Source organism: Lagenorhynchus albirostris, chromosome 19 (genome assembly GCF_949774975.1).
Source record: "Lagenorhynchus albirostris chromosome 19, mLagAlb1.1, whole genome shotgun sequence".
Classification (NCBI taxonomy): domain Eukaryota; kingdom Metazoa; phylum Chordata; class Mammalia; order Artiodactyla; family Delphinidae; genus Lagenorhynchus; species Lagenorhynchus albirostris.
The window spans coordinates 54,588,872-54,599,127 of NC_083113.1; positions in this window are offsets into that span (position 1 = coordinate 54,588,872).

Sequence of the window (10,256 nt, forward strand, 5' to 3'; positions counted from 1 at the left end):
AAATTAATTGATCAGCTCTAGTAGTTTCCTCGTAGCATCTTTCGGATTCTCTATGTATAGTATCATGTCATCTGCAAACATACAACTCAGTTTTGAAACCAGTGTTTTAGTTACTTATGATGATGGGATGGTAAGGATGGTAGTATAATCATATTGACCATTTCTAACCATTAGCCATTATCACCCAAATCCATTTTGAAAACTTAAGCTTATGTCTTTGCTACTCAAAGTGTGGTCTGTGAAGCAGCAGTAGCAGCGACACCTGGGAGCTTGTTAGAAATGCAGAATCTCAGGCTGCTCTTTGGATCCACTGAACTTGCATTTTGCCCAGTTCCCAGGTGGCTCATTAACTTTGAGAATTGCTAACTTATACATCTTAACTGAGACCTGGGCCCCTCCTGTGGCTCTGTCGACCTGCGGTCTTCTTTGCAGGCTTGAAGAGAAGGAATGGGGTGAGCAGAAGTAGACACTCAGGAGGCCTTTTCTGGGGGATGCCCTAGGGTCTGAGGACCCCGTGATGCAGCAGGCAAGTCTTTGTGACCTTCCCCCCTTCTCTTCCTCCACGTTGGTAGACCAGGCCTTTTTTTGTTTGTTTGTTTTTTACTGCTGACCCCCAGTTGCCTGCCCTCTGCAAGTATTGGCATTATGGGGGTGGAGAAGGACAAAGCCGCTTCTACTTTTTCCTGGGAAGCCAAGAATTTTGGGTAATTTTCTAAGTTGCTTCCTCTGGCAACCTCCCGTCGCCCTCTTGCCCTCTGTTCTGAGTCTCTGGGGGTAGGGGGCTATGCTTTGCTGTGCTTAAATTTGGAATCCCCTTGTTACCCCTCTCAGCCCCCAGCTCTGATAGTGCCTGTCAGATTCTGCTCCCTAAACCTTCCCAGGCTCCAAATAATCTCCTGTGTCTTTCCTATAAGCTCCTTTGAATTCGCTCACTCATGTAACATCGAGGAGAAGAGCTGCGTTGTTATGCCAAAGCCAGCTTCTCCCATGAGCCTTTGTCGCACAAGTAAAATAGATGTTTGCTTTGTTCCTCCTGCTCCACGTTTTTACACTCCCAGGCACAGGCTTTTAACAGAGTTTATTAGAAATGGAAAAGAAAGCCTCTAAAGGCAGCAAAGGGCGTCTGTGCATTCTTCTGATTCTAACTCCTGCCCTTCCTTGTGCCTGTGATTTTGATAATGAATGTCATAGGGGGACGGGGAGATGAATGGAGACTGATGAGTGCAAACCGTTATTGTGTTCAGCTCTGTGGAGCCTGCGAGGGGTGCCACCACCAAGCTCCGTGCTGCGACAGCAGAAAGCGCTTTCCTGCTGTCCTCCCGTGTCCTCCACCCCGACCCGAAGGAGGACTTTTTTGTAATGGTGCAGAGGGGGAAAAACACTGGGTGTCCCAATACTCCGGTTACTGGTTCTGGCTTTGTCAGCAACATGCCGGGAAACCGTGGCTGTGTGACTGAAGCTTTCTGGGCTATAAACGGAAACTGAACCTATAAACTTGTTCCTGCTTCATGAGCTTGCACAACTATATATGTTAAAATATTCTTACTTGGATTAAGGAAGAAATATAGGCCGCTCCATGCACCCCGAAGTGCCTACCACTGGTTGCTTTCCTGTGGGGCTCCAGAGACCAAGGCTAGCCTGACGTGATGGGATAATAGACAGATGTGGAAGCACTTGGTAAACTGTAAAGTGCTATGCCTGAGAGCAGTGTTGCCATTGCCATTATCCTTGAGTCTGCTGGGGCAGTGTGGGCCCATTGTGGGGTGCTGAGAGGGAAAAAGTGAAGGAAGCTATGAGGGTTGGGTAGGCCTGGTGAAAGGCTATTGATGGGGGAATCTAAGGTGAGATGAAAGCTGGATAATGTGGGAAGGGAAGACTGAGGGAAGTGATGGATGGTAAGAAAACAGGTCAGACAATGCACTGGAGATAATGATTGTCTTAGTGCATTCAGGCTGCTGTAACAGACCAAGAGGTCTACAAACAATAGAAATTAATTTCGCACAGCTCTGGAGGCTGGAAGCCCAAGATCAGGGACCAGCATAGTTAGGTGTGGTGTGGACCCTCCTCTGGGTCACAGTGGTGAGGGAGCCCTGTGACTTTTTTTTTTTTTTTTTTTTTGCCTGTAACAGTTATAGTTGCAGTATTGTTGCAAACTCTTTTTTTTAAATATATAAATTTATTTATTTATTTATTTATTTTTGTCTGCGTTGGGTCTTCGTTGCTGCATGCGGGCTTTCTCTAGTTGCGGAGAGCAGGGGCTACTCTTTGTTCAGTTCGCGGGCTTCTCATTGCGGTGACTTCTCTTGTTGCGGAGCATGGGCTCTAGACGTGCGGGCTTCAGTAGTTGTGGCACGTGGGCCTAGAACGCAGGCTCAGTAGTTGTGGCGCACGGGCTTAGTTGCTCCGCGGCATGTGAGATCTTCCCGGTCCAGGGCTTGAACCTGCGTCCCCCTCATGGGCAGGCGGATTCTCAACCACTGCACCACCAGGGAAGCCCAGATTTCTTTCATAGGAACACTAATCTCATTTGTGAGGGTTCCACTCAAAGGCTCCACCTCCTAATACCATTACCTTGGGCATTAAGATTTAATATATGGATTTTGGTGGGGGAAGCACAAACATTCTGACCATAGCAAAGACTGTAAAATGCTTGGCATATTTATTATGCTTTCAGTTTGGATTTCACCCCTGCTCCCTCATCTCTGCACCTACTTTGGGTTGTCAAAACCCCTTCTGATATGTTACAAGACTTAAGCTCAAATTTCAGTCATCAGTAAGAATGTCACCTCACTTAAGAAACATACTCTAGAGCTATTAATATAGCACAGAATTGCAATGATCGTTTTTTGGTCTGTTTTTGTCAATCGTGTTTTCCTGCAGACTATCTGAACTTCTTGTCCACCAATGCAGTCCCATCTTTTCTCTCATAGCTGGTGCCAATGTGGCTCTCACTGATTCTCTATTTTATATTTAAGAGAAAATCTTTGCTCTGATAAATAATAACATTTTTAATAATTTTAAATATTGGCAGCTTCAGCAGGCATGATAGGTAAGGGTCCAGCCAGGTGGATAAATCCTTGTATGGACATCCAGGGACTTAAAATAGCATTGGTGAAGTGGTGACCAGAAGCAGAGAGAGGAGGGAAGGGTCAGATGGTAAATGTGGGATCTAGCCTCCTTGATGATGCCCAGTGATCCTGAGCTCTAGGTATTCACACCCTTATGTAATCTCCTCCCACGATGACTCAGAGGGCCAATCAAGTATGGCAGTGGTTACAGTGTGTCACTTCTGAGGCTAGGTCATAAAAGGCATTGCAGCTTCCACCCTGGCCTCTTGGATCTCTCCCTCTGGGGGAAGCCAGTCACCATGACATGAGGAAACTCAAAGGACTAGGTGAAGAAGAGCTGAGGCCTCCTGCCAACAGTGAGCATGAGTTTGCCAGTCACATGAGGGATCCACTTTGAAAGAAGGTTCTCCAACCCCCTTCAGATGACTGTAGTCCTGGTCAATCTCTTGGCTCTAATAGAGTACCTCAAGTTAGAATTTTCCAAGTAAGCTGCTCCTGAATTCCTGACCCATAGAAACTCTGAGTGATAACAAATGTTTACTGTTATTTTCAGCCACTGCGTTTTGGGTCAGCAATAGAACTAATACAGGGGTATGAACTTGGTGGCAGGGAGACGCGGTGAAAACTACAGAAGCCAATTTTTGCTTTTAATCTATAGAGTAAAAAAGCAAGGACACAAAAAGACTGGGATTTTTTTTTTTTAAAGAAAACTTTGTAGTTTATGAGAATCGCACTGTAGGAAGCAAAGAGGAAAATACTCACCATTTGGAGGCCTGGCACTTCCACACCCCAGATCCTTAATACATAAAGTTCCAGGCTTAAAAAGTATCCATGAGTATAACCAAAGGCCCCTGTGGCTGTTGCCTTGTGGTCGTCAGGGGAGGAGGGATCTTGTGACATCTGTGGGGGAAAGATGAAGTCTTGTGATGCTCAGCAGAGGAGAGGAAGGTGGTCCTTGCCATAAGTTAGCAAACTTCAAAAAGGCTTTTGAAAAACATACAGATAACTTATCTTTGAAAGAAGTCACTATATTTGTCCAATAAAACATGCAGGGTCTCTAAATGGGCTCTAGCATTTTTCCAAGAGAGTAAGGCTTTGAAGATCTATAAAGGGGTTATGGTGGGGGTCGAGCAGAGTAAAACACTCCAGCTGTCTTGTTAGTTGAGATTTTTCAGTTTCAGAATATGTGACATGAAGTTGTTAACTGTGGACTGTCATCAGCATGAGGACAGAAATAAAAGCCAGACCATAAGGGTCAGGAGCTGGGCAGAGCTGGGGTGGCCAGGGCCAGGGCCAGGACAGGGGGCCAAGTGAGAAGGACTTTACAGTTGTTACAGACACGGCTGCTCAGATATTTTTAGAGGGACTTAAGCCTATGTGACTGGGATAAGCAGTTCCCTGCTCTGTCTGGAATTCTCCAATTTACTTTCCAAAATTTGGGGGAAAACTTTAGTGCTTCCCTGCTCCTGGGGTGTATAAAGAAATCCATTGACTAGACCAGGATGAGGCCACAGATGCCAGGCAACGAAGGAGTCTGGCCCTTGCCATGAGAGATCCACCCCATACAGGAAGCATAAGGTGGGGTTTTCACTTTCCTTCAGAGAAGGCAGTTTTCCTCCCCTTTCCATTTATGTGCCTGTGCCATCCAGGTGGTATGTGAAGACTGGATGGAGGGTGCTCGTCAAAGCGGATGACACTTAGAATTACCGTTATTTTCAAGACATTAAATCATGTTACCTTTTCATAAGATGGGCCTCTGGATAGTATTTTTTCTGATTTAAAATAAAATGTAACCAATTGAGGAAATACATCACATTAGAGAAATTTTAAAGGGCAATAATATCTTCATCCAGGCACTCAAAAATATGGGTTATTTTATATCTCTTCTGGGAAAATAAAATGACCACAAGAGAGGTATGGCCTAGTCAAGAGTGCTTTGATTATAAGAGCCAAAATCCCACTTGAAACAAAATAAGCAAACCAAAGCAAAAGCAAAATGAAAAAATGAAAGAAGAAAGAAAGAGAAATTTATTGGACTGTTTCATTGACTTAGCTCCATCTTCCACTTCCTTGGTTCAAATTCTCAAGAGAGAGAATTGGATTGGTAAGAGTGGTTTGGGATCCTTTCTAGGCAGGCAGGTAGCATGGTGATGCGGGCCTACCCTTGTGTGTGGGGTAGGGTCATTATCAGATAAGAGGGCCACGAAGTGGACAGACACTCTGAAATGTCTTCTACAAACTTCTGCCCTCGTTAGCTCACAAACATGCACACCTTGAGGGACTGTAAGAAATACAAGGCTATAAAGTTGCCAGATTAACCAAAAAAAAAAAAAAAAAAGAGAGAGAGAGAGCAAGGGAGAAACGAAAGGAGGAAGGGAAGGAGGAAGGTGGTAGAAAGAAAAGTGGGAGGGAGAGAAAACTATGATTAAGTATGCAATAATTGTTATATACTAAAAAATCATGTTTTGTTTATCTGAAATGCAAATTTCCCTAAGCATCCTGCATTTTATCTGGCAATGCTACCCAAGGGCAATCCTTCTCCATTGAAGCTGTCATGGAGGAGGACTAGGGAGAATTTAAACTGAGTCTTAAACTAAATTTTCTGTGCCCTGGGGCTGCTTGTGTCCATGTCCTGTTTTTATTTTCAAGAGAAGCAACCTGGTGTGATGAAAAAGCAGAGAACCTGGCTTTGAGGTCTGGATCTGTCACTTAGGAACTGGGTGATACTGGGCAAACCATTTGGTTTTGAGGTGCCTCTGTTTCCTCATCTAGAAACCAGGGGTAGTCATGCCTATTTCCGAAGACAGCTGTGGGGGAGTAAGTTCAGGCAGGCAAAATTAGCTGGAGGGATACCAGCCGTGTAGCCGGTACTCAGCTAACATGTATGCCCCTTTCTTTGTCCATCCTCACTGTATGAATAGAAGTACCAGTATGTATTACTATTTATTGAATTGCTGTAATCATTTACATGCCAGGTACAGGATAATATGCTGTATAAGCATTGCCTCATTTAATTCAAGCAACAATTGAGTGAGAGAGCTACTATTTTCCTTCCCAATTTGCTGATGATGAAACTGGGGCTCAGATTGGTGCAAGAGGACTGACCAGAACCTCTTAAAGGACAGAACTTGGGTGTAAACCCGGGCCTATGGGTCTCCAGGATGCATGCGCTCTACTTTCACTCGAATACCTTTCATTGTACTCGTAAAGCACACACCCCATGGCATGGCACGTGGAGCATTTGCAGTGTTGGATCCACTCACTGTCCAATCACCCCTTTCACTAATATTCTTTGCATGCTGACGCTGTTGCAGGCTTCCTTCTGGACACTGAGGATGCAGTGACGATCAGGTCAAAGGCCTCCCTCACAGAGTTTCCATTCCAGCTAGGAACAGACAATAAACATGTAAGCAGACACAGGCAAGATATGGCATCATGCTGTGGTATGTGATATGAGGAAGAACAAGAATGAGAGGTGTGACCTGGGGCTAGGGAGTAGGAGAGAGATATTTTAAATAAGGGTGTTCATGGAAGGCTTCTCTGAGCAGGTGACCTGTGAGCCCAGACCTAAAGAAAGAGCAAGAAGAAACGGGCAGAGGGTGTGGCAAATGTAAACACAGACAAGAGCAAGCTGAGGTGATGTAGCACAGCAAGGAAGCCCGTGTGAAGCAGAATGTGTGAAGGAGGGAAGCCGCGGATGAGGTCAGATCCTAGCAAGGAGCTGGGGATTTACTCCTCAGCGATGGAAGGTGATCATTTGCTGGGAGCTGTTGTGCCCGTGACCCGTGGCACCCACCACAGCTTCAGGAGAAAGGCCCCGTCGCCGAGAAGCGGCTGCGTCGGCACAAGGAAACCAATCATGCCACTTATCGCCCCAGTTCGAAAAGTAATTGCAGACACATGTGTAAAGGGCAGGGCAATCTTTTCTACCAATTATGTGCCCTGCTATTAGGCGACTAGAAGATGGTAAAGTCACGGTGTGAGGGATTAGCAGCACAGTTCCCTCTCCCGTCACCTTGGCATTTCTGCTTCTCCCAAGGGTGCTTTCTTCCCTCCTCAGGAGCTGGTCTCAGCTTGACCAGGTGCCTGTCCCAAATTATGTCCCCTAAACACACCTGTCCTTGTGTATAAAAGGAAAAAAGCGTGCAAGAGACTCCTATAAAACTGCAGTTGAAAAACAGGTTAGGTTTTCCCGGCTAGGAGATTGCAAACTTGTATTTACAGCAATACTTGTGAAGACTGTTTTGTTCTGGGTATTTCCAAAGCTGCTTATCAACCAGAGTGTGCTGGTCCTTGCTGCACTTTCATGCACATGACTTTATTGTTTTATTTGCTTCTCATGCCTGTGCACATCTGCCCATTTCTTTGGGCCTATGTATTCACAAATCCATCTGTCCCTTCATTCTTCAAGCCAGTACTTAATTAAGCATCTATTTTCTGCCCGGCACAGACCTGCTCTTTGAAATTAACAGTAAAGTCTAGTGGATAAGAGCTTCAGGGTCAAATAGCCCTGAATTCAAATCCCAACTCAGCTCCTTTAGTTATTTTTGCAGTCAGTATTTCCATCTGAAAAATGGGGATGGTGGCTGGGTGGGATTCTCTGCCACTCTAACCCTCTTCACCCACCTTCATTCTCAGTCCTGGTGGAGAGGGGGCTTCTAGTCTCGCACCCCATCCAGTTATGGCCTGACAGCTGCGAGAAGACATTGGTTGGTGTCCCACTCTAGAGGTGAAGATCCAAGGGCAGGGCAGAACTGCGGGACATGGGTTGGGGAGGAGGGTGGGACTCATGGGACTCCAGTAACTGGATGAACCTGGAAGCCTGAGAGGAAGAAGGAAAGAGGGGCAGAGGAAAGGAAGAAGGGAGCAGAGACAAGAGAAGGGGGCTGCCAAACATGCATCTAAATGAGTCTAGACCAGCTGTCATGTGCTGAGGCTGCTGCACACCTTGGTTGGCTGCACACCTCGCTAGGGATCAAGTCCTGGCTCTGCCCCTTGTTGGCTAGGGGTCCCTGGGTAAGTAAAGCCTCTAACCTCTCTGTGCCTCATTGTTTCACCTCTAACGAGATCCTAATAATAGGACTTACCTCCTAGGGTGGCCGGAAGGACTCGATGAGTGCATAATGTAAAATGCTTAGAATGATGCCCAGCACAGAGTAATCATGAAAAAAAATTAGCAGTTATGGAATTCTAAGTCTCTTCCCATGTGCTCTCTCCTCCTTTCCTGCCTGTATTTCTCCAGAACTCTTGTTACTATTTATCTTATCTCACATTTTTCTCACCACCCTAGAATTCAAGTTCCGTGTCTGGGGCTTTTGTCTGCTTTGTTCACGACTGTATTCTAGCTCTATTTCCTGGAACAGTGCTTGGCACAGGAAAGGGACACAATCAATACTTCTTAATGGTTGAGGGAATGAATGGATAAATGAAAGAATGAATGAGTTATTATCCTGTGCACTCTGTGTTCTTGATTAACTCTTAGTAATAATGGACTACCCACCCAAACTTTCATAAATTGTGAGCATAGTGGTGGTGTTTTATGATAATGATAGTGATATCAACTTTCTAAGGATTGAGGAGTGGAATATCTGTAAGATACCCAGGGTAAGTGCCTGCTAGTGACATTGTTGCTTTGTATGGTGTACTTTCCTCCAAGACACCTGGGTACCCACCAAGGTTACTGACCATGAGGAATCTATGATCCTCCCCTGAGAGATGGGGAGGATCCAACCAAGGCTGTGCAATCTGGTTGTCTGGTTCTTTCCATCTTGAGCGCAGTGAAACCATGTGGCCAGGCCCTAGAGCTAGAGCTCTTTGGTGGTGGCTGTTTGGAATCAGTGAGAATTTTACCATCTTGTGACAGGTTACCACTGTTCATGTACACCCAGTCTTAGATGCCACAGAATTGGCTGAGACTGAAGTATTTAGAAACTTCAGTTCAGTGGACAGTCCCATAAACTGTACAGGTGCCCAGTTCTGCCCTGGGGGAGGGTGGGCTGATTCCAAACCCTTGATGACCACTGTCTTCTCCTAAAACTGCTGGGTGGTGTGTGAGGCCCTTAAGTTCTGGTTGATTTCATAGAACATGTGGGTTGGAAGGGATGATCTATGGAACAGCTAGTCCAACCCACTCATAAAAGTGGTCAGTAGGTGTTTTACATGAGTCACGTCATTTAATTGTACAGCAATCTATGATGTAGAAACTATCAGCAGCCCCTTTTGCTTAAAAGGCATCTGAGATTTGAGAGGAGTTAGCAGTTGTGCAAGGCGAGAGGCAGGATCTGTCTTTTTATTAACATACAAAGAGAGGAGGCACATGGTGAGCTGGTCAAGAGGTTAGGTTCTGGGGCTTCCCTGGTGGCTCAGTGGTTGAGAGTCCACCTGCCGATGCAGGGGACGCGGGTTTGTGCCCCGGTCTGGGAGGATTCCACATTCCGCGGAGCGGCTGGGCCCGTGAGCCATGGCCGCTGAGCCTGCGTGTCCGGAGCCTGTGCTCCGCAACGGGAGAGGCCACAACAGTGAGAGGCCTGCGTACGCAAAGAAAACAACCAACCAACCAACCAACCAACCAAACAAACAAAAGAGAGTAGTTGAGGGGTCCAGATTCAAGCCCCTTTGTCCATTACTTGTATGCTTTAGTTTACTCATTTGGATTAAGTAGGAGCTAGAAATAGAACCAGCCTCTTAAAATTGTCATAAACATTAAATAATCTGACACATAAAGAGTGCTTAGACCAGTAAATTATCACTATGATCGATAAAAGTTAGCTATTAATTATAGTTATAAACAATTAAATAAAAATATATTTCAAATAGATAATAAATAATAAAATAGTAAAATTTTAAATAAAACAATTCTCAATTAATGTTACTCTTATTTCTGTAATTATTCCCACCACATAGCTCAGAACTTGGCAGATGGCAAGAGCTCAATGGTGATGAGTTAAGTAGCTCACCTAAGGCCTGTTCTAGAAAGTGACAGAGTGGAACTTAAACCTTGGGTGTCTGACTCCAAAGGCCATGCTTATTAACAAGCAAGGAAACTGAGGCTTTGAGAATACTGACCTGTTCTCTGCTAAGGCACAAGTAGGCTGTAAAGGCTGGCTTAGGACTCGGATGCTTGGACTCCCAGGTTAGTGCTTTTTCTTCTACCGCCCAGTGCAGGTTTGTCTGTCACTGGTTGCCAGT